Consider the following 20,731-nt stretch of genomic DNA (forward strand, 5'->3'; position numbering starts at 1 on the left):
TACTTGCTGCAGTATTCCTAGCTCGTGACCTGCTCTTGTCAGCCACAGTTTTATGTGGTGAGTCCAGTTGAGTTTCTGGTCTATGATAACTCCCAGGACGTTGGTAGTGATAGATTCAGTGATGGTAACACCATTAAATGTCAAAGGGTGGTGGTTAAATTGACTCTTACTGGTGATGGTCATAGCCTGGCATTTGTGTGGCATGAATGTCACTTGCCACTTGTCAGCCCAAGCTTGGATATTGTCCAAATCTTGTTGCATTTGAACACAGATTGCTTCAGTATCTGGGGAGTCAGGAATGGCACTGAACATTGTACAATCATTGGTGAACATCCCCACTTCTGACCTTATGATAGAGAAGGTCATTGATGAAGCAGCTAAAGATGGTTGGGCCTAGGACACTATCCTGAGGAACTCCTGCACAGATATCCTGGAGCTGAGATGATTGACCTCTGACAACCATGACCATCTTCCTATATGTCAGGTACGACTGACCGCTGGAGAGTTTGCCCCCGATACCCATTGATTCTATTTTTGTTCAGACTCCTTGCTGCCACACTCGGTTGAATGCAGCCTTGATATCAAGGGTTGTCACTGTCACCTCCCTCTGGAATTGAGCTCTTTTGTCCATGTTTGAACCAAGGCTCTAATGTGGTCAGGAGCTGAGGGGCCCTGGCAGAACCCAAACTGGGCGTCACTGAGCAGGCTATTGCTGAGCAGGTGCTGCTCGATAGCACCCTTGATGACACCTTCCATCACGTTACTGATGATTGAGAGTAGACTGATGGGGCGGTAATTGGCTGGGTCAGATTTGTCCTGCTTTTGTGTACAGGACATATTTGGGCAATTTTCCACATTGTCAGGTAGATACCAGTGTTGTAACTATACTGGAACAGCTTGGCTAGGGGAGCAGCAAGTTCTGGAGCACAAGACTTCAGTACTATTGCCGGAATGTTGTCAGGGCCCATGGCCTTCGCAGTATTCAGTATTGCGAACTGTTTTTTGATATCACATGGAGTGAATCAAATTGGTTGAAGACTGACATCTGTAATGCTGGGGACCACTGGAGGAAGCTGAGTTGGATCATCTACTTGGCACTTCTGGCTGAAGATCGCAGTGAATGCTTCAGCCGAATCTTTTGCACTGATGTGCTGGCCTCTTCCATCATTGAAGATTGGGATATTTGTAGAGCCTCCTCCTCCAGTGAGTTGTTTCATTGTCCACCACCATTCATGACTGGATGTAGCATGACTGCAGAACTTAGATCTGATCTGTTGGTTGTGGGATCGCTTAGCTCTGTCTGTCACTTGCTACTTACACTGTTTGATATGCAAGTAGTCCTGTTTGGTGACTTCATCAGGTTGATACCTCATTTTCAGGTATGCCTGGTGCTGATACTGGCATGCCCTCCTACACTCTCCATTGAACCAGGTTTGATCCCCTGGTTTAATGATAATGGTTTAGTCGGGGTTATGCTGGGCCATGAGGTTACAGATTGTTCTGGAGTACAGTTCTGCTGCTGTTGCTGACCCACAGTGCCTCATGGATGCCCAGTCTTGAGTTGCTGGACCTGTACGAAGCCTGTCCAATTTAGCACGGTGACAGTGCCACACAGTACATTGGAGGTTATCCTCAATGTGAAGATGGTACTTTGTCTCCACAAGGACTGTACAGTGGTCACTCTTACTGATACTGTCATGGACAGATGCAACAGCAGCTGGCAGATTGGTAAGGATGATGTCAAGCATTTTTCCCCTATTGTTGTGTGCCTCACCACTTGCCACAGATCCAATGTAGCAGCTATGTCCTTTAGGACCTGACCAGCTCGATCAGTAGTACTGCTACTGAGCCACTCTTAGTGGTGGACACTGAAATTCTCCCCTAGAGTATATTTTGTGCCTTTGCCACCCTTAGTGCTGTCTGGAAGTGTTTTTCAACACAGATGAGGACTGATCCATCAGCTGAGGGAGGACAGCATGTGGGGATCAGCAGGAGGCTTCCTTGCCCATGTTTAACCTGACACTTCATGAAGTCTGGAGTCAGCGTTGAAGACTCCGAGAGCAACACCGTCCCGACTGAATACCACACTTCTGCTGAGTCTGTCCTTATTCATGAGATAGGACATATCCAGGGATGGTGATGGTGATGCCAGGGACGTTGTCTGCAAGCTATGATTCTGTGAGTATGACTATGTCAGGCTGTTGCGTGACTCGTCTGAGAAACAGCTCTCCCAATTTTGGCAATAACCCCCAAATATTAGCGAGGAGGACTTTGCAGGATCGACAGGGCTGTTTCTGCCGTTGTCTTTTCCGATGCCTGGAACGAAACCAGGCGATCCGTCCGGTTTCGTTTCTTTGAGACTTTGTAGTGATTGGTCCAACTGAGTGGCTCACTAGGCCATTTCACAGGGCAATTGAGAGTCAACCACATTGCTGTGGGTCGGGAGTCACATGTAGGCCAGACCAGGTAAGGATGCAGATTTCCTTCCCTGAAGGACATTGGTGAACCAAATGGATTTTTCCAACAATTGGCAATGATTTCACAGTGATCAATAGATTCTTAATTCCAGACTTATTCTTAATTATTGAATTGAAATTGCACCATCTGCCGTGGTGGGATTCGAACCTGGGTCCGCACCAGAACATTAGCTGGGTTTCTGGATGAAAAGTCTAGTGATAAAATCACTTCTTCTACCTGTGAAAACATCAGTAAACAAGAATTATTATTATCTTTCTAGTGCTTCATTAATAACTATTGAAACTGTTGAAGCCAAGCCTAAAGCTAAACTACTTTTTCATTATTCATTATTCAGTGTCCTAAATTGATCCCCTGTCTTTGTACTGTTCCTTCCCATTCTTGTTGCTGGAAATAATCTTGTGTTGGCTAAACATACCAGGGGATGGCTTGCCACATAGGTTCTACTCACTACCATAGGACATAAATATTCACTTTGTAATTCCCAAAAGATGATGTGAAATTAATATTTTGAACAAATACATAAAGAATGCCTTCCTATGTTTTTGCACTAAAGTACAAAGGCGGGACATTTTTCCGATTTCTTTTAGGAAGAAAATGCTTTGATTATTCTTGTGAATTTATTTGCCCACTTGTTTTCTGAAGATTTAGATTCATTCAGGAGCCCCTTTTTTCTCCGTCAAGACAAAGATGATCGTAATCATCATCTAGGTGTTTGGAAAGGTTCCATTGGAAACAGCTAAGACTGATGTTCAGAGATTTTGTTGGTAATAGGCCTGGGTACCACAGTTGACTGATGTTCAGATGAGTCACTGACTTCAGATCTCCTCTTGTTTCAATTTTTCCTTGCTCGTTGCTTGGTTTTGAAGATGACCATACTGTTTTTTGTTTGTTTGTGCCAGGTCTATCAATCTGGGTGAGTTTCTGTCATTCCTCCAGGTCAGTTTCAGTGATTTTCTTGTACTGCCTACTTTGATTGTCAAGAGAGTGCAACCCATGAGTGTCAGGCCTTCTGGTACATGACTAGCCCAACTTGACTGTGGTTATTCCAATATGGTGTGGTGTTTTAAGCACCTTGATGTCTGCTATTTTATCCTTCCATTTGATGTCCAGAGCCTTCTGAAGGCAGCTTAAATTGATGTGATTGAGCTCCTTTGCATGATGCTGGTGCATAGTCTAATGTGAAGCAGATTGGGCTGTCTAGACTACCACAAATAAAAGTTCACTTAAGCTTTCATAGATCTTGGAAAACGAAGATAATTAATATCAGCAGGGCAAAAGTACTGGGGAACTCAGGAAACAAAAACCCAACAAACTCATGGGACAAAGCCTTTCAGGTCCTAGGTTCTAAAAGAGATTTTGCAAAGTTCTGTAGATTCTGTAATGGTTGCAGGTGATTGGAAGTTAGCAAATGTAGCACCGCTATTCAAGAAAGTAGGGAAAGAGTTCACAGGGTATGAGCATCACTGGCTAGGCCAGCATTTGTTGCCTTTTCCTAATTGCTCATAGATGGTGGTGATGAGCCTTGTTCTTGAAATGCTATGCACATGTAGTGTAGGTACACTTATAGTACTTTTATGAAGGGAGTTCCAGGATTTTGACCCAGTGATAGTGAACAAACGGCCATATAGTTCTGAGTATGGTCATGACCTGGCTTGGAGAGGAACCTACAAGTGATGGGGTTCTTACGCATTTCAGAGCACAAAAAAGCAAGGGTTAGGTTGGACCACATATAGCATACTGTAGGCAGTGTTAGTCTCCATATTGAAGGAGGGAGATACATGCACTGGAGGCAGTAGTGTACTGCAAACATTCACTGTATTCACTTGGATTGAAGGCCTTCCTATGATAAGAAAATGAGCAAATTATGTCTCTATTCTCTGTGAGGTGAATGTGAGGTAACCATTTTGATACATTCAAGTTTATGAAGGGCCTTGATGGGATGGACCATGAGAGATTGTTTACTCTGGCTGGGGAATCTAGAACTAGGAGACACAGTTTCAGGGCTAAGGGCTGAAATGAGGAGAAACTTGTCCACCTAAAAACTTATGAATCTTTGGAATTCTCTGCATCAAAGAATTCTAGATGTACCATCATTGAATACCATTAAGGCTGAGACAGATAGATTTTCGGCTTTTAAGGAAATTAAGCAATATGGAAACAGGTGGGAAAAGTGGAATTCAACTCCAAAATCACCATGATAATATCGAATGGTAGATCTAGTTGAAAGGATATATCATCTGTTCCAACTCCTTGTTCTTATGTTCTTAAGACCTACTAATCCAGGAATTTTCTGAATTAGATATTGTATGTTAATCTCCTACACATCACCATGACAAGTACTGGAATATTTCTTAAAAATCAGTTATATGTGGTGAAGAGGATATAATAGCTTATTATTCTAGCTGTCGTGTGAAAGACAGTTTAACTTTGTGACTTAATTCCCAGAGGAATTAATTGATTGCCATTCTCTTAAGAGTGTATCAACAAGGGAGGGAGTGGTTTCCATGTCCAGTGCGTTAGCAAGAGGATCAGTCACAGTGGCCTGTTTCAATTTTGTTGAAAGAGCAAAATCTCAACAAGGTAGTAATGCATGTCCTTGTGTCCCATCACTTGAAATGTGATTGAGTAAATTGAGATTAGGTGGATAAAATTGACGTGTATCAAGTGAGAATGCTGTGAATACTCTTGTGATACAGGTAGAGATAGGTAATAAAGAAGCCTTTTTGAGTGTTGCCTATGACCTCAGATCAATTAAAAATAAACAATTGGTAACAAATTTCTCCCTACAGAGTGGGAGCTATATTGAATCGTCTCAAGGAAATATGGTTAATGTCAAGTTAAACTCATGATAGAATAGATTGTATTTTTTTTAAAGGTAAGGTTGTGTGTGCTATGTTGAATGATCAATTCCTGTTCTTATCCTTGTTTAAGTCTTATGACCACAAGACTATTTTAAAACTAGACAGTTCAAATACCCTTCTATCCTGGCTAAATGGAACTAAGGCTGTATTTGTTGAGCCATCAGCTTAATGACATGTTAACAGATTCAAGTTTCAGATAGTTGGGTTAACCCTATTCAAAGATCACGTCTACAACAGATATGGGAGTATGGGGAGAGACAACAAACATAACCATGATGTAGGACAATTAATATGCTAGGAGGACTCAGCCTTGGCCTTGTAGTAAAGCCTGCCATATTCCTTTCGTTTTGCGATTGTTTTGATAAGGATATACATAGATTATTTCAGTAACATCAGTAAAGCATGGGCTAATTTATATGTTTTATCAAATTTAATTGTGTTATGCTGATAATTTGACATTTTGGCAGTGTTTTGTTTCTAGTTGCCAATATTGTATCAAATGATTTGCCCTCTGCAATATTTGTGCCACTTTTTGCATATCGCACTGTACCTGGAGGTTCAGTGAATAAATATGTTATATTTAATAATATATTGTCTATATGTTTCAATAATTTAATATTCATACTTAAAATTATTTGGTTTCCCTCCTGCAAACACTAATCCACAGTAAACAGCTGGCTTTGGTATTCCTCATGAACAGATGCAATGATTTTTGGGCTATTTGGCTACAAAGAGTATCAAAGTGGAGTCTAATTTTTTTCAAAGAAACATCATACAAAGTGTGTAATTTAGGAGAAAGACATTGGCTGAAGGTGTGGACTTGAAACATGGCTGTTTTTGTTTTCTCTCCATCCGAGCCAAAGCTATTAGAACATTGTATCACCAAGCATACTCCTTGTTCTGGACGAGTGCAGCAGTTGCAGCAATCTGGAGATTGAACCTGGGACCTTTTCAGTCTGAATGACTAAGGAATATACTGTCAGTGCAATTATTAATAGCTGGTGATGAAGATTTCCAGAAAGTTCCTGTTGAGTTTCCCATTATCTGAGTAAAACACATGCATTGGAACTACTGACATATGCAACCCTTCCAAAACCAGTATAAAAATTACTATTGTCTTCATAATGGCAAAGTCATTGCTTTGTTGCATGGTGTTTCTGCATGGATGATTGTGATATGAGGGTATTCAATAAAAATTAGATTTAAAATAAACTGGTCTTTTTTTTCCAAGCTATGTATTTCACATACTGATAGATAATCATACACATTATGTTTTCTTTACATTTTAAATTGAAAATATTTTTGGAAATAAAATCATTCTTTTCAGTCTTTATTGATTGCCCCATTGAATGAGTGTCTCTACTTTTCCATTATAAAAAAAAACTTGCATCCAAAGTAGAAAGCAGTCTGTGGTGATTAGTCAGTATAAAAAATCTATTGGAAGGAGCTGAGACAGTGTGAAGTACTAATTCAAAATACAGAAAGTCTAATGATCCTCTTGGAAACACCAAATATTTTACATTCCAAAAAATGAATATCAGTACATTATAATATCAGTTGCCACAAGTTTTATAAATCAGTTTTCAGGTTTTATTTATACATGTGCTGCAGGGAATTCAGTGGTTTCACTAATTTGCTTGGGCTTTGCAGCTCTCCAACTTCCATTTTAGGACTGAAGTGTGTGGTTTATTTCCACGCTGTGGAAATATTGTGATTTCTTCAGAAAATAGGAATGTTTCATCCCTACCACCGCCAAGTGAGGAACTTTGGCTGCCCCTATCATTCATAGTTATTATGATGCCAAACTGAAAGAGACTGCAAGCAGCAGGCATCGGTGAATTGACATACAAAAGAACCTTGACAGATTGATGGACAAGCGGTCGATATATATACGCAGAGAAATGTAAAACTGAGAGTGTGGAACAGCTGTATTATATTACAGGTCTCAGAACAGGAGAGGGATTTGGGGGTCCAAACAGATTTCTGAATCAACAGTACATAGCATGTATTAGTACTGAAGAGAGAGGAAGTAAAATCCCAGGCTGTATGGTCAGTGGAAAATTGTACAACTGCAAAGAATGATTCTGTGTTTGTAGAGAATGCAGATTTGACCTCAGCTGAAATAACTTTGGATGACTCTGATCGTTTAATTTTGAGAGAGGTATTCTGACATTGAAGAAAGTGCAGTGAAGGATAACTCAATTGGTAATTGGAATTAGGTATCTGACTTATGAAGGAAAGCTGAAAATACTGAAGCAAAGATGACATGGGCTAATTTTATTGAAGTATTCAAGTATCCCAAAGGCTATAGACAGGATAATTGTTAATATGCTTAAAGTCAATTCTGTGTTAAAAGGTTGAAACAGTTTTGTTTAACTGCTTTATTGGATAAATGGAGTGGATTGCAGAGGGAAGCTTTGGGAGGTGATGGTATGATGGTATCATCAAATTTGAAAATGTTGGGTAAGTACCTGGAGAAACTAATTGATAGAGCATATAAGAGGCGTTGTGGAATCTGATACTTTACAGTCACTGGGATTAGCTAGTAGACTTTATGATCTGCTATGTCCCTTTGTCTTTCTGAACTTGCAATAATCAAGATGATTTAAAAGTAAGCATAGGTATTGAATATGTGCACTGCATATTTTGATTTATCTCCCTGAACATTAGCATAAGTTCAATATTTCGTTTACTGTTCATGTTGTGGATCATAATGCTGCCTTGATTTCACCCTTGTTTAGAGTTTGGTCTTGCAAGTAATGCTCAAGTAAACAAGAGGTTATTTTCGTTTGGAGATTGTGATAACCTGTGCATAACCAAACATTTATTAATTATTTACTGATAGGCATATTGAAAAATGTGCACATAGCTAAATAAGATATTGTTATTACTTCAAATAATTTTACATCTTATAAAAACTCTTATTTCATTCAAAAAAATTAGTTTGTCCTGTCTGGCCTGATTTGAGTCAGAGCTCTGTATGCACAATGTTTTTACTTTCAACATTATTCTCCCAGTTCCCCAGCTCTCTTGGCATCTAGAAATGAGCTCCGTTCGCAAGTCTCCTTTTAGAACTTCTCAAATTAACTTTAGTTCAAAAGAAAGAAGCACTCTTAGCCTAACAGTTTGCATAAAATTATGATTTCTGGTCACCAAGCACCTTTTTTTTAGCAAAGGTAACGTTTACTTGTAAACTGCATGGGAAGTTGGAACAAATGCTCGATTGGGATAGTCACCTTTTCTTTTCACTTACAACAAAAGCATTATTTCTCATGTGTCAGTTTAAAGTTGCTCAACCATGCAACCGTTGGTTCATTTGCATGTTTTTTTTCACTTTCTTGGACTTGTAGAAAACAAGTGACCATTCCCAATTGATGCATTAGCCTCCAATTTTCAATAAAAATATGTTGTGAATGGAATAATTTTGAGCATGTGACCCATTATACACCATGCTTTGTTTTACATGCCATTGTTTCAATGGGAGAATAAACTCAAATGAAGTGCAACATGGCTGATCTAACCTATTTCCTATCAGGCATGTTCGGTCAAAATCAAGACAACAGTTGAGGCTAGTTTCCTATTTTGAAAATACCGTTTAATTTGATTAAAAATCTGCTGTCTTTAATCGGTGTGAAACTTAGTGAATAGGCATCAGTTTGCAAAGAGCACATAAATGAATGGATTTAAATTAAGCTGGTTTAAGAGCTATAATTAAAATTCTGATGTTACTTTTGCTCACTGACTGGCAGTAATGTGAAACTACTCATCTTTATTCTAATTTGGAATAGAAAATTATTATAAAAACTGAGAAGTTACATTCAGTTTCCATCAGTGTGACTTTTTAAACTGAAGAAGCCCTTTTATAAATTAAGTGTATGTGAGCTAAAGTCATTTAGGAATCTTTAAGCTTGGATTAGTTTTGTGGGAATTTTAATTAATTCAGAGATCTTGTGCGGTACCTTTAACTGTTGTGCACAAGTAATCATAAAATGTGTGGGGCAATTTGGCTGGATTCAAACAGAAGTAGATAAGCTATCACTAGCATCTTATCACAGATTTTCAAAACCAAATGTTGTGGTAGGAATATACTACTGGTGGAAAGTTAGCTTTCAGTAAATGGTGTTACAGTTGAATTCCACTCACATAAATTATGACAACTTAGGTTGGCTGTTCTGTGGTTTGTTGTGTCTGGTTTGGTTCCTACTTTGAAAGTTGCCATTACAGTTGGTCATTTGAGGCTTGTTTTCATAGTCTGGCCCTACCAGCAGGATCCCCATGCACAGCAGGGGAACAGACAAAGCAAATTTAAAGCCATGAATAGTTGAACTGTTGTTAATAACAAACAATGGTAAAATATGTACATGATTTGCAGCTGGTGCTACCTTATCTTCACAGTTGTTTAAACGTACAGCAAATCACTATGAAAAAATTGCCATGTTTTCTTGGACATGTAGTTTTGATATTCTCACTTTCATCTACCATCCAGCAAAGCTGCTGTCCCCACCTCTGCTCTAAGGGGGTGATTTTGATAAGTAGAATAAACAAGATAAATAGCTGCTGTTTGAGGAACAAAGAACTGTGGATAAGAAGACAGAATGTAGTGAATACAGTCTGTAAATTTAGCAGCAGTTGGAAAGGAAAGAAACATAGTGGTAACACTTTAAAAATCCATCAGGGAGTTACAGATAATAATAGAATAATAATAAAATAGAAGTGGCAGCACTAAAATCATCAGGCTGCCTGGCTGTTTCATTTAAAAATTCACACAGCAATTTTGAACACTGTTTAAGTATTTGTAAGAGAAACTTGTGGAACATACCTGCTTACGTATTAACCAGCTTTATTTTCAGTTAGAGGAGACAGATAAATAGTTCATGTTTACCGCATTCAGACAAGAGAATACACAAAGGATTAATTTTCAGTGTGCTACATCATCAGGGACGTACAATCATCCAGCAGAATGATGTGCAATTCCAGATTACAGACAGTTGCTCTAGTTATTTATAGTATGGTCGACATGAGAGATCTGAATAAAATGCCTTTTCTCTTGCATTGTCACTCATCTGTCTGAAATAGATGTCCAAACCTAAAGTTTAAATTCATGTATAAATGATGAGTAGAATGACATTTTGGAAATGAAAGGAATAATAGTAGTTTTTGGCACCCACACATCTTGTTTATTTGCATTTTAAGTTTTAGTTTGATGTCAGAAAGAAAAAATGTTTCATATGTTCCAAGAAAATGATAATTTTTTATTTGTTCTGATCTGTTTTAGGTACTTACCCCACCTCAGACTTTTTATTTTTGTGAGTTACATTTATCAAGAGGAAATTGTGGTTTTTCAAGATATTTCCAATTTAAAATCTTATCGATAACTTGTGATTTTGTTTTGTTTCAGTGTCCTCATTGAGCACTTCTCCCGTAAGAGTCACTTACAATGGTGGCATTATCATCCGGAGGATTGGATCCAAAATTTTGAATGTATGGAATTGAAATTTGTCATCTGTAGAGGGGCAAAAAGGTAAACTATTATAACCTGTATGTGAGTAGGGAAAAGAGAGAACGTGGATGGAGTGGAAATGCTTCAGTTTCCGAGAAGTAAAAATAATCTGTACATTGCTATTAAAATGTTTAGGTTTCTCATAATTACAGATAAGTGGTTGTGTAAGCCCATGGTTTCCTTTAACTAACTACTAATACTGCAGATTTGCTATTCCAAGTTGTACAATTGTTACTCCGAACTAGATATGATTAAGTGAACCCTTTTAAAGATTTCGTTAGATTTGAAATCATTTGACTGTGTAGTTTGGCTTGATAGGCCAAGTAGTAATGTGCAAGTTCTTCCCACTCTCTTGTGTAGAACTTATATTAAACAACTAATTAAGGTTCTGGAGGGTTACCTGGAATTTTAATTCTCTGAGAGAGTCAGCACCTATTTGGTGAAGGATAAGGTTGCCTGAGCACTCCTAAGCAATCAGGAACATGCGAGCTAAGGACTCAGCTTTTGAATGCTACCTGGTGATCCTACTGCAAGGACAAAGGCCAAGATAACAAGTGAGAACAGGCTTAGGTTGAAATAAAAAGCAAAAAATGCTGCAAATGCGTAGCAGGTCAGACAGCTTCCATGGAGAGAGAACAGTTAAAGTTTCAAGTTAATGACCAAAGCTACCTGATGTGCTGAGTATTTCCAATGTTTAGCCTCCCAGCTTTTGGAGTGTTTTGTTTTAGGATTAGTTTGGCTGTATTATCATGAAAAGTCAAATAATGTTTCAACTCTCACGAATGAAATTGCTTTGAAATGAAATACTAGAGGGGTTTAAGCATCCATGTTTATGTAGGAATCGTGATCTTTAGAGAAGTAAAAGGACAAGAGGGTCAGAAACAGATAAAAAAAATTTGTTTACAACTTCAGAGGCTTTCCGTTTTGGAAATCGTTCCGTCATCCCAGCCAAATCAGAAGCACCTGACCCTAAGATATTGCTTCATTCTTGAAGATTATAGAGGACTCCCAAGATTTCTTTTGTTTTATGTGCCATGCTGACCTAATATGACAGCCCTAGTAACATTGAGCACAGCCATACCCTGGGATGTTTGTGGCTTCACCACATGATAAATGCCTTGCCATGATCAAGAAGAAAGAAGGCCCAAAGTAGCAGTTCTTTGAGATGACATATTTGAGTGATATTTCTGTTAAGTAACTTAAAGTTTTCTATTTACATAGTTTTTCAGAAAAGAATGCTTAAAGCATTTTGAATAGAAACGTACTCCCGAAACTTCTTTAAGTTTCGTAAGTTGCCATTTTAGTCTCTTAAAATATTGAAAGTTTCCTGAATCTCCAGCATTTTCTTCACTTGATATGAGCATTACTTCAGCAACTTCTTACTTTCTTCGTCTTGAATATGCCTTCTCAAAAGACAATTCATGCTCTAGAAATATTCACAGAAGTAGTTGATTTAAAAAAAAATTGCTTTATAGGAAGGGTGAAATACAATTTGTTTCAACTAGCAAGATTTTAAATTATAATTTTTTCTATCTACCATGTGTCGTCGTACAAAAGAATGGTTGTTTTTTCAAGTGTATTTATATACTTTTCAGGTGTATTTAACTACTTTTGGCACAATGTAAAACATAGTAACAATTCTTATCATTAATATATTAAATAATTTTAAAATGAATAACATTAAAAGACAACTCTTTTTTAAAATATAATTTCAAGTTATTGAGCGATTATACAGTATATATTTGTCGTTGAGTTGGTAGATTATTATGAATTAAGTTTAAAAATTTCAAACACTAGAAATGTATTGAGGGTATTATCAAAAGAAGCCTTTTTTACAAATGTTTTCCACTCCCCGCCTTTCCTGAACATTTTTTCTTTTGAAATAAGCAGATCTTCTAAAAAGAATATATTGCCAATTGATCGTGGAACACAATGTCAAATTCATTATGCACATCCTTTGAGATATCTTTTTACAGTTTTTATTGTTCTGCGCAAAAAAAATCTTCTGGTGACAGAAAAGTCTTCAGGAGGCTCATTATCCTCATTGACAGTCTGTTGGTCAATTTGAAGCATTGCTGCTGGTAGCTGAAGAAATACCTACTTTATCTGTTCTTCTTCAAGGTATTGGGTAAAATTGTTACTCATTTGGTGGATAACTTCTTTATTCCTGAAAAGTCTATTGTCAAAAGGTTCTAGATGGGTTTGAATGTTGACAAATAAGACAAAATAGCAAACTGTGGATCCGACAGCACCTGTGGACAGAGAAGTAGAAATATTGTTTTGAGTCAATTCTGACTGTTCTTCAGAAGCTGCTACAGATGCTGCCAGACTCTTACCAGCATTTTATATGTTTGTTTTGGGTTTCCAGCACCCACAGTATTTTGCTTTCAACAAACCAAGAGCGTAGGGTTGATAATGAAAACAATAACCTTTTAAAAAATGTGAACCTTCAGCATTCTGAATCAACTCCCATTGTTCTCCTCTCCTCTTCCTGTAAATGCTGGATAATATTTTTACTTTTTATTCATGCTCCTTCCTATTAATTTATTAATCTATTTTTCTCTGTTGCTGTGCATTTACAGTTAGAGAAATTAGAACATTAATATTTAGGTAGGATTAGACAGTTAGCAAGTTTTATCATGTTATGGTAAATCCGTTTTTTTTTTCAAATTCAACAAGTCTAGAATCATCGTTTTATTCACTGTTTCATGTGCTAATACATGACTGTTAATTCCTGCACCTCAAGAACTGATTAAGATGTCATAATAGTGGCCGAATAGCAGGCATAAATCAACTACCTCCCTTAGGTGATCATGTTGATGGCGTGTCACATTTGTCTGTAGATTGAATTGACCTGTCACTTGTGAGTTGCTTGTGTGTATTCTTAGGCTGGCTGCTTCAAGAAGTGACAGATATTGTATACCCAATTATTGGTGCAGCTTTATGAAGTGAATGGATAGCAATAGTCCATGGTGTAAACAGCCTTTCAATGTTGATGGAAACTTAACTTATTTTTGAGAATGTAAACAAGTGATAATAATACAAGCTTTGTTTAATTTTGTTGCAGGTTGAATGGTTGCCTAGGGTTGAAGTAACTGTTTTTTTACATCTAAATAACTTTACGCTATGTCCTGTGCCTTTGCACTTTTTGAAGATTTTAAGCTGTCGTGTTTTTTTTCACATTCAGGGACTTCAAAACTGTGCAGGTTATTGGGTTTGTGCTTAAATTAAACTCTCCTCATATGAGCATATTTGATCTAAACAAACAAAAGAACTGCAGGTCCTGGAAATCTGAAACAAAAACAGAAATTGCTGGAGAAACTCTGCAAATCTAGCAGCATCTGTGGAGAGAAAGCAGAGTTAATGTTTAGAATCCAGTGACCCTTCAGAGTGTTCTGAAGAAGGGTCGCTGGAGTTGATTTTTTGCTGTGAGACCTGTTGAGTTTTTCTAGCAGTTTCTGTTTTTGTTGCATATTTGATTTGTTAATTCTGCTGTAATCAGGTCCTTTGATTTTTCATATAGTGCTTGGGGAAGAATGAATATATACGTCAGTAAATCTCAGATTCTGTGTTTGCATGTCAGTGTAAGTTAGTAGTTTTGTAGTCATATTGAAAGCTTTAAGGTGTTCTGATAATATTTCACAATCCTGCTTTAATATATTAAATTTCATTAGCATTTATTTGAAATTGCTATTACTTTGTGTTTGAAGGTATTCCTTTGAAGTAATATTTCTTTACAAATAAAAGTCTAATTTCACAGTGATTAAGAATTAGTGTGCAGTATGGCTCATGATGCTGGACTTTGTGGTCACCAAACTTGCTGAGCAATTTTTACAAATTAAAACCAATGTAGTGAAAATTTGGTGCAACTTCTTAAGGCTTGGATATTCAGCCTACTAGTTACCACCCAAGAAATCAAATTGAAAACTTCTACCAGTGACTTCATTATACTCAAAAATGGCATTTCTGATAGTTGTATGATAAATGCATTGATTCCAGAAAATATCTTAAAGCTCCAACATTTTAACACTGAGTTGTAGGAACCTGAGAACAAGGTGCAGAGCTGGATGAACGCAGCAGGCCCAGCAGCATCAGGGGAACAGGAAGGCTGACGTTTCAGGCCTAGACCCTTGTTGTCTCAGATTCTCCAGCACCTGGCGTTCCTGCTATCTCTAGGAGTGATCAGCTGTCTGTTGTAGAATCTAACTTTCAGCCCATTGGTAGTGTTTACAATGGGCAGGTGATCAGCTCTGTCAGGGTTATCGCTTAAATCCCTTCAGTGTGGAAGCAGACCATCAAGTCGACACCGAGTTTCCAAAGAGCATCCCACCCAAACCCACACCCGTATCATCCCTGCATTTCCCATGACAGTCCACCTAGCCAACACATCCCTGGACACAGTGGGTAATTTAGCATGGCCGGTTCACCTAACCTGCATATCTTAGGACTGTGGGAGGAAACTGGAGCATCCAGAGGAAACCCATGCAGACACAGAATGTGCAAACTCCACATAGATATCGCCTGAGGCTAGAATTGTACCTTGGTCCCTCATGCTGTGAGGGAACAGTGCCAACCACTGAGCCACCATGTTACTTAGGCAGTAAAATTTTAAATTTGTCTCCAGGTGGCTTTATTCTTTTACATATAGCACAGAAGTTTTATTGTGTTCTATTACATTGTAGTTGATGTGCATCCAGTATCACAATGGATATTATCTTAGGAGTAGAAAATTATAGTTAACTTGTGACAGCAGTCTCAAGAAATGGATGCATCAATTTCTTGATGGCCTGGTAGCAAAGTGGACAGAATGGAGCAGTATCATGCTGTACAGGCTAAATATTTGCTAATTCAATTTCTGAATTACATTGAAACTTTAAATACCATTAGGCTGTGTGACCATGGAGATTATTGTAACTGAAATCGTTGTTCCCTCAACTGACATCAACATATTGCAATTGTGAGAAGTAGTTGGGAGATACCAACTTGGAAAATCTCCCTTGCGTTCTTTGTCCTTTCTGAAGCTGAGGCCAACTGTGTAGTATCCCAATAGCTGTCCAGAAAGATCAGCCAGATCAGCATGTATTAAGGATCATATATAAGCCCATGCTGCTTTATATAGCTGCATACCATGCTAGCTATAGAATTTACCTCGGAAGCTTTTAATGTATCATGTCACCTATTTAAAGTTTTTTTTTGCTCGCACATATGCCTCCGCCACACAGGTGTTCCCTAGCTGTGGAGTGAGAAGCAAAAGCCTTTGTCAAGTCATATGCCTGCCATGATTGCCTTTATGGTTTAGGCTGGCTTCCTGAGGGGAATGACCTGGTTTTCTCCTCAATCCCTATGGACTGGTTGATATTGGTAATTTCTGTTTGAGAGCAATCTGAGGGGAGAATCCACTGTGCATTGCTGCAGGGCAGCATTGGAAGGACACTGTGCCATAGTTGTACTCTTAATAGGGAGGGAGGGAGTAGGAGTGGTGGCTTGGTTAGCTGGATGGTCAGTGTGTGATGCAGAGTAATCCCCACAGCGAATGTTCAATTCCCACACTGGCAGAGGTTACCATGAAGGACTTTCCCTCTCAACTTGTCCCCTCGCTTGAGGCATGGTGTTCTTCAGTTTAAACCACCAACCTGTTGTGTCTTTCTAATGACTCCGCATCCCCATGGCCTGGTTGGGCTATGCCAACTTAGCCTTTACCTTTTCCCAATAGAAGAGATGTTACTATACACTTTTTTTTGGAGATGTATGTGTCAACATTGAAGACATCATCGGTATCACCCATTTTTAACTTGGGAATTATTTCACAGCCATAGTTTTTAATTTGCAATAAAAATAGTTTTACCTCATCAAAAAGCAGAAAGGAAAACTTTATGTTTGGGAAATCTGAAATGAAAACAGCTTATAAAGTAAAATAAGTTAGCACTTGTTAAAAGAAGACTGTTGACATCAGATTCTTGATAGTGCCAATGATAAGTTTTATCTTTTTTGTTAGATAATGCTGCTGCCTCTACACAAATAATTGCTATTAAGTTAAATAGAATAAAGAGCTGCAGATCTGAAATGAAAACAAAAATTGCAGGTGAAACTCAGCAGGTCTGGCAGCATATGTGGGGAGAAAGCAAAGTTAATGATAGTGAAGAATACCAGACTCTACTTTCTCTCCACAGATGCTGCCAGACCTGCTGAGTTTTGCCTGCAGTTTCTGCTTTCGTTGTTGTTAAAGTTAGTTGTATTTTAAATATAAGCCTATTTCTCATGTTCACTACATTAACTGATCAATAAAACCAAGGATTCACCCTTTGAGAAGTGACATTTTTCTCTTTTTAAATGTGATTGATAAGATTGTGAAATTTACTGAAGCGGCAGGAGAACACAATGTTATGGCAGCTATATTTGGTTCAAGATATGATTTGCAAACCTCAGATCTGTGTTTAAAGTGTTTATTCTGTGGAGTTTAAGTAGCCAAATAATCAAGATAGCCGTAAGGTCCATGATTATAGAAGCAGATGAGTTCCTGACAGCATTTAAGTAATGCAGGATGTTGTTCACTTAGATGCCATACATGAGCATAGTGGTATGTTGAGAACTCTTTGAATAATGCATTTGACTCAGTGTTCTAAACATTATAGTAAGCACAGGTTTCAGACCATGAGACTTATTATTTTATGAGGGACACAGATAAGGCTGAATGACAAGGGTTTTTTTCCCTAGGGTGGGTGAGTTCAAATCTTGGGGGAGGGGGTATATTTTTATGTTGAGAGGAGAAAGATTTGAAAAGGACTTGAGGGGCAACATTTTACACAGAGAGTAGTTTTACGTGTAGCATGAACTGTCAGTATAAATGGTGAATGCAGGTACAGTTGCAGCGTTGGAAAAGTTCATGAAAGGGAAAGATTTGGAGGGATATGGGCCGAACACAGGTAGATGGGACTGGTTTAGTTTGGGAATATGATTGGTGTGGGCTGGTTGAACTGAAGGGTCTGTTTCTGTGCTTTTTGACTCTTTGACTATGACTACTTTAAAAGGACAAGAACAATAAAAAGAAATTGCAGTCATTGTGAGAAGACTTTTTTAAAAGTTGATTCTTGCAATAGTAATTTATCACACTGTGGTGTATTGCAGTCTGAATGAGCGCTACAGTAACAATGCTGTTTACGAATTGCTACAGTGACTATGATTAAACCAATTTTCAGTTGCTGCTTTACTAGAACAAAATTAAATCCATCAAAGGTAAAACCTAATTTGGTCCCCCTAAAGAGCTTCTTTATTTGCTAAAGCAGCATGTGTTCAGTAAAGCTGTCATTTAGCATTTGTAGACTCCTCTGTAGATCTCAAAATTTGCCTTGTCTTAGTCGCAGTACTTATCTGCAAAGATACCTTATTTTAACATTTAACATTTGCTTCCCCTTCTCATAGGTCTTCTTCCCAGTTCAAGTCAAGTAATTGGCTGAGTTCTTCTCATTTTAGCTGGCCAGCTGCCAGTGTGAAACCATTGTCTGAGTTGGTGATGATTGAAATTAACATGACATTTGTGCAGTGGTAATGGAATACGTTAGTAATTAATTTCATGACTCTGAGGAAGATTCCATCATCCACCACCTCTGATCAGCAGGAGGGGAGGGGGAGATGATGAAACTCTCCCAGCAGGCACTGTACTGCAATAGTTAGCCCAATTCAGTGTCAAATTTAGTTCTGAAATCTTCCAACAAAATTGAAACAGTTGTTAATTTATTACAAAATATGTCACTCATTTTTGTTTCAAAACAATGCAGCAATTCAAAATGTAATTATAAAAACTGGAAGTGGAGACATTAATGAGGTTGGATTAATGAGCGCAGTGCCACACAGTTAGACTTCACTGTCTTTTGAAAAGAAACTTCCCAAGATACATTTTGTTTCAAAATAATTTCTGTGAAACTCAGCTAACATTTTGATGGCTACTTACTGCAGTGTAGTCTCTTGCATCACATCCTTGTATCCGACTGTCTTAAAAATACCATCCTAAATATTCAGGACGTTTCTGTTCGGTAAACGCAGATAATATTGTTTCATGCTTAGCTGCAGTTGCTCATTTTTTTTTGAGTGATGGACTTTAGAATCAAACAGGCTAGATTTAAATTAGGTTTTCTTTTAAGCCTTTCTTTTGACCAAACATAGGTGGGAAATAGTCTTGGGAATAGTGCAAAACAGGCAATGGTGAATTGGCAGCATATTTATACTCCGCCTGATTCTTTTCCATTAAATCATGGGTGTAAAATAAGTTAGTGATTCACATTCAATCTGTACATGTCCTTCAGTACATTATAAGAGTTAAGGGTCAATTGTTCACAGCACTCGGAAGTTACACAGCATTGAAGCCCAAGTTATATGATAACTTCATGTTTTGTTCCTGTACTCATCATGCCAAACATTTACATTGTATGTAAAGTCAAGAGTTGATCTTCTAAGAATTTTTGATGGATCATGAATGTTGTAGAAACTCAGCTCATCAAACTCCAGAGCCCCATGCTATTAGATTGGTTGTTAAAATTCTACAAAGGGAAAGTTACCCTATCCCCATTCTGTGATTTCTCTAGGAGAGTTTGAAAGTTAGAATGTGAACCATTCAGATTTTGTACAGTTTGTAGCAATTTATTAGCGAGCAGTACTGACTAAGGCTACAAAGTAGGCCACTTGGGTGTTTCACAGAGCTGGGTTGCAGTGTGTGATCCTTCGAAACTTAAGACACAAATACTTAAAGTCGTTTCTCTTAAAATAATTATGCACCTGTCCAGTTTTGAAGAACTGGAGTAGAAACCAAACTACTTGTATATATTTCATGATATTTCCTTGTCATTATGTAATTTTTTTTGGTGATGCAATTGTTAAAGCAAGTATTCACTGCAATCTGAAATAGTTTGGGGTACTAGTTCATTTTTCTTTAACTTAATTCATTATTTATGACAATTTCCTTGCAACGTTCAAATGACATCAAACATTTTTGTAGATTTAGTGAGTGTGATACTTATGGCAGGATTGTATTTGTGAACTCATTTTACAGAACGCTGGTGAATTTCAATTTGTATTCATTAAATTAGTTCAGTTTTTTTTTAAGTGGAAGTGATTGAGATTATTGTGTGTGGCTAAGTAGGCAATTTGTGAATTGATTTAGTAGTGTGAATGAACATGTGTACGCTTGTGAATTTGCCTGTGTTTAAGTTGTCAACTGTTGTCGTATGTGCATTCTAGCTGAAGTAAAATTTTGACCTCTGGTATGTTTGTGCATAGCAAGTATCTTTTTAACTGAATTTAGTCAAGGATGGTGGTGAGGGTTATTTTAGCGAATTTGCTTTAGTAACGGCTTTGTTTTGCAATAAAGTATCTGTTTAAATATCTTAATGTCAGTAGAGATATTTTTGAATTATTGCATTAGCTATTGCATCAGTTATTGTATATTACTTCATTGTGTTGCAATCAAGGAGCTCAGAAATTCTAGGCAGATTAATAGTTGGTTTTGCTGACAAAGTGTTGTAATTTGTTTCAGTTGTACCCAACAGAGTTAGTCTCTGTTCCTCTTTTACAACAGTATTGGGACTTTGAGCTGCAAGCTCAAGAAAGCATGATAGAGTAGACAATAGAATCAGTGAGGAGAGCGATAGAGAAGTGTTGGTGGAGAGACTGAGAAGGGAAAACCTGAGACAATGAACTGAATTTTCACCCAGCCCCTGAATCATGTGGGCAGTGGCAAGACATTTGGGAAAGTACAAAGAGAAAGGAAAAATGAGATTCTCAACATTGAGAGAAGAAAATCAGATTTTACACATGAAGTTTCAGTGGTTAATTGAGACTCTCACTAGCAAGTGGTGAGAGACCTATTTGAATGTATTAAAATCACATTGTTACCTAATCT

The 20,731-nt window shown here is 37.8% G+C and overlaps 1 protein-coding gene across 6 annotated transcripts in view; it reads left to right on the top strand.

Moving 5' to 3' along the window:
• Positions 1–20,731, top strand: part of foxp1b (forkhead box P1b) — a 483,509-nt gene that overhangs the window by 43,490 nt on the left and 419,288 nt on the right. For 5 of the 6 annotated variants that reach the window (XM_059649922.1, XM_048547287.2, XM_059649921.1 and 2 more), the window contains exon 2: positions 10,738–10,860. The exons of the other annotated variant lie outside the window; for it this stretch is intronic. The gene's annotated coding sequence lies outside the window, so the exon portion shown is untranslated. The remainder of the gene's footprint in view (positions 1–10,737; positions 10,861–20,731) is intronic. 6 annotated transcript variants of the gene reach the window in all.

The sequence above is a fragment of the Stegostoma tigrinum genome, chromosome 11, assembly GCF_030684315.1.
Source record: "Stegostoma tigrinum isolate sSteTig4 chromosome 11, sSteTig4.hap1, whole genome shotgun sequence".
NCBI lineage: Eukaryota > Metazoa > Chordata > Chondrichthyes > Orectolobiformes > Stegostomatidae > Stegostoma > Stegostoma tigrinum.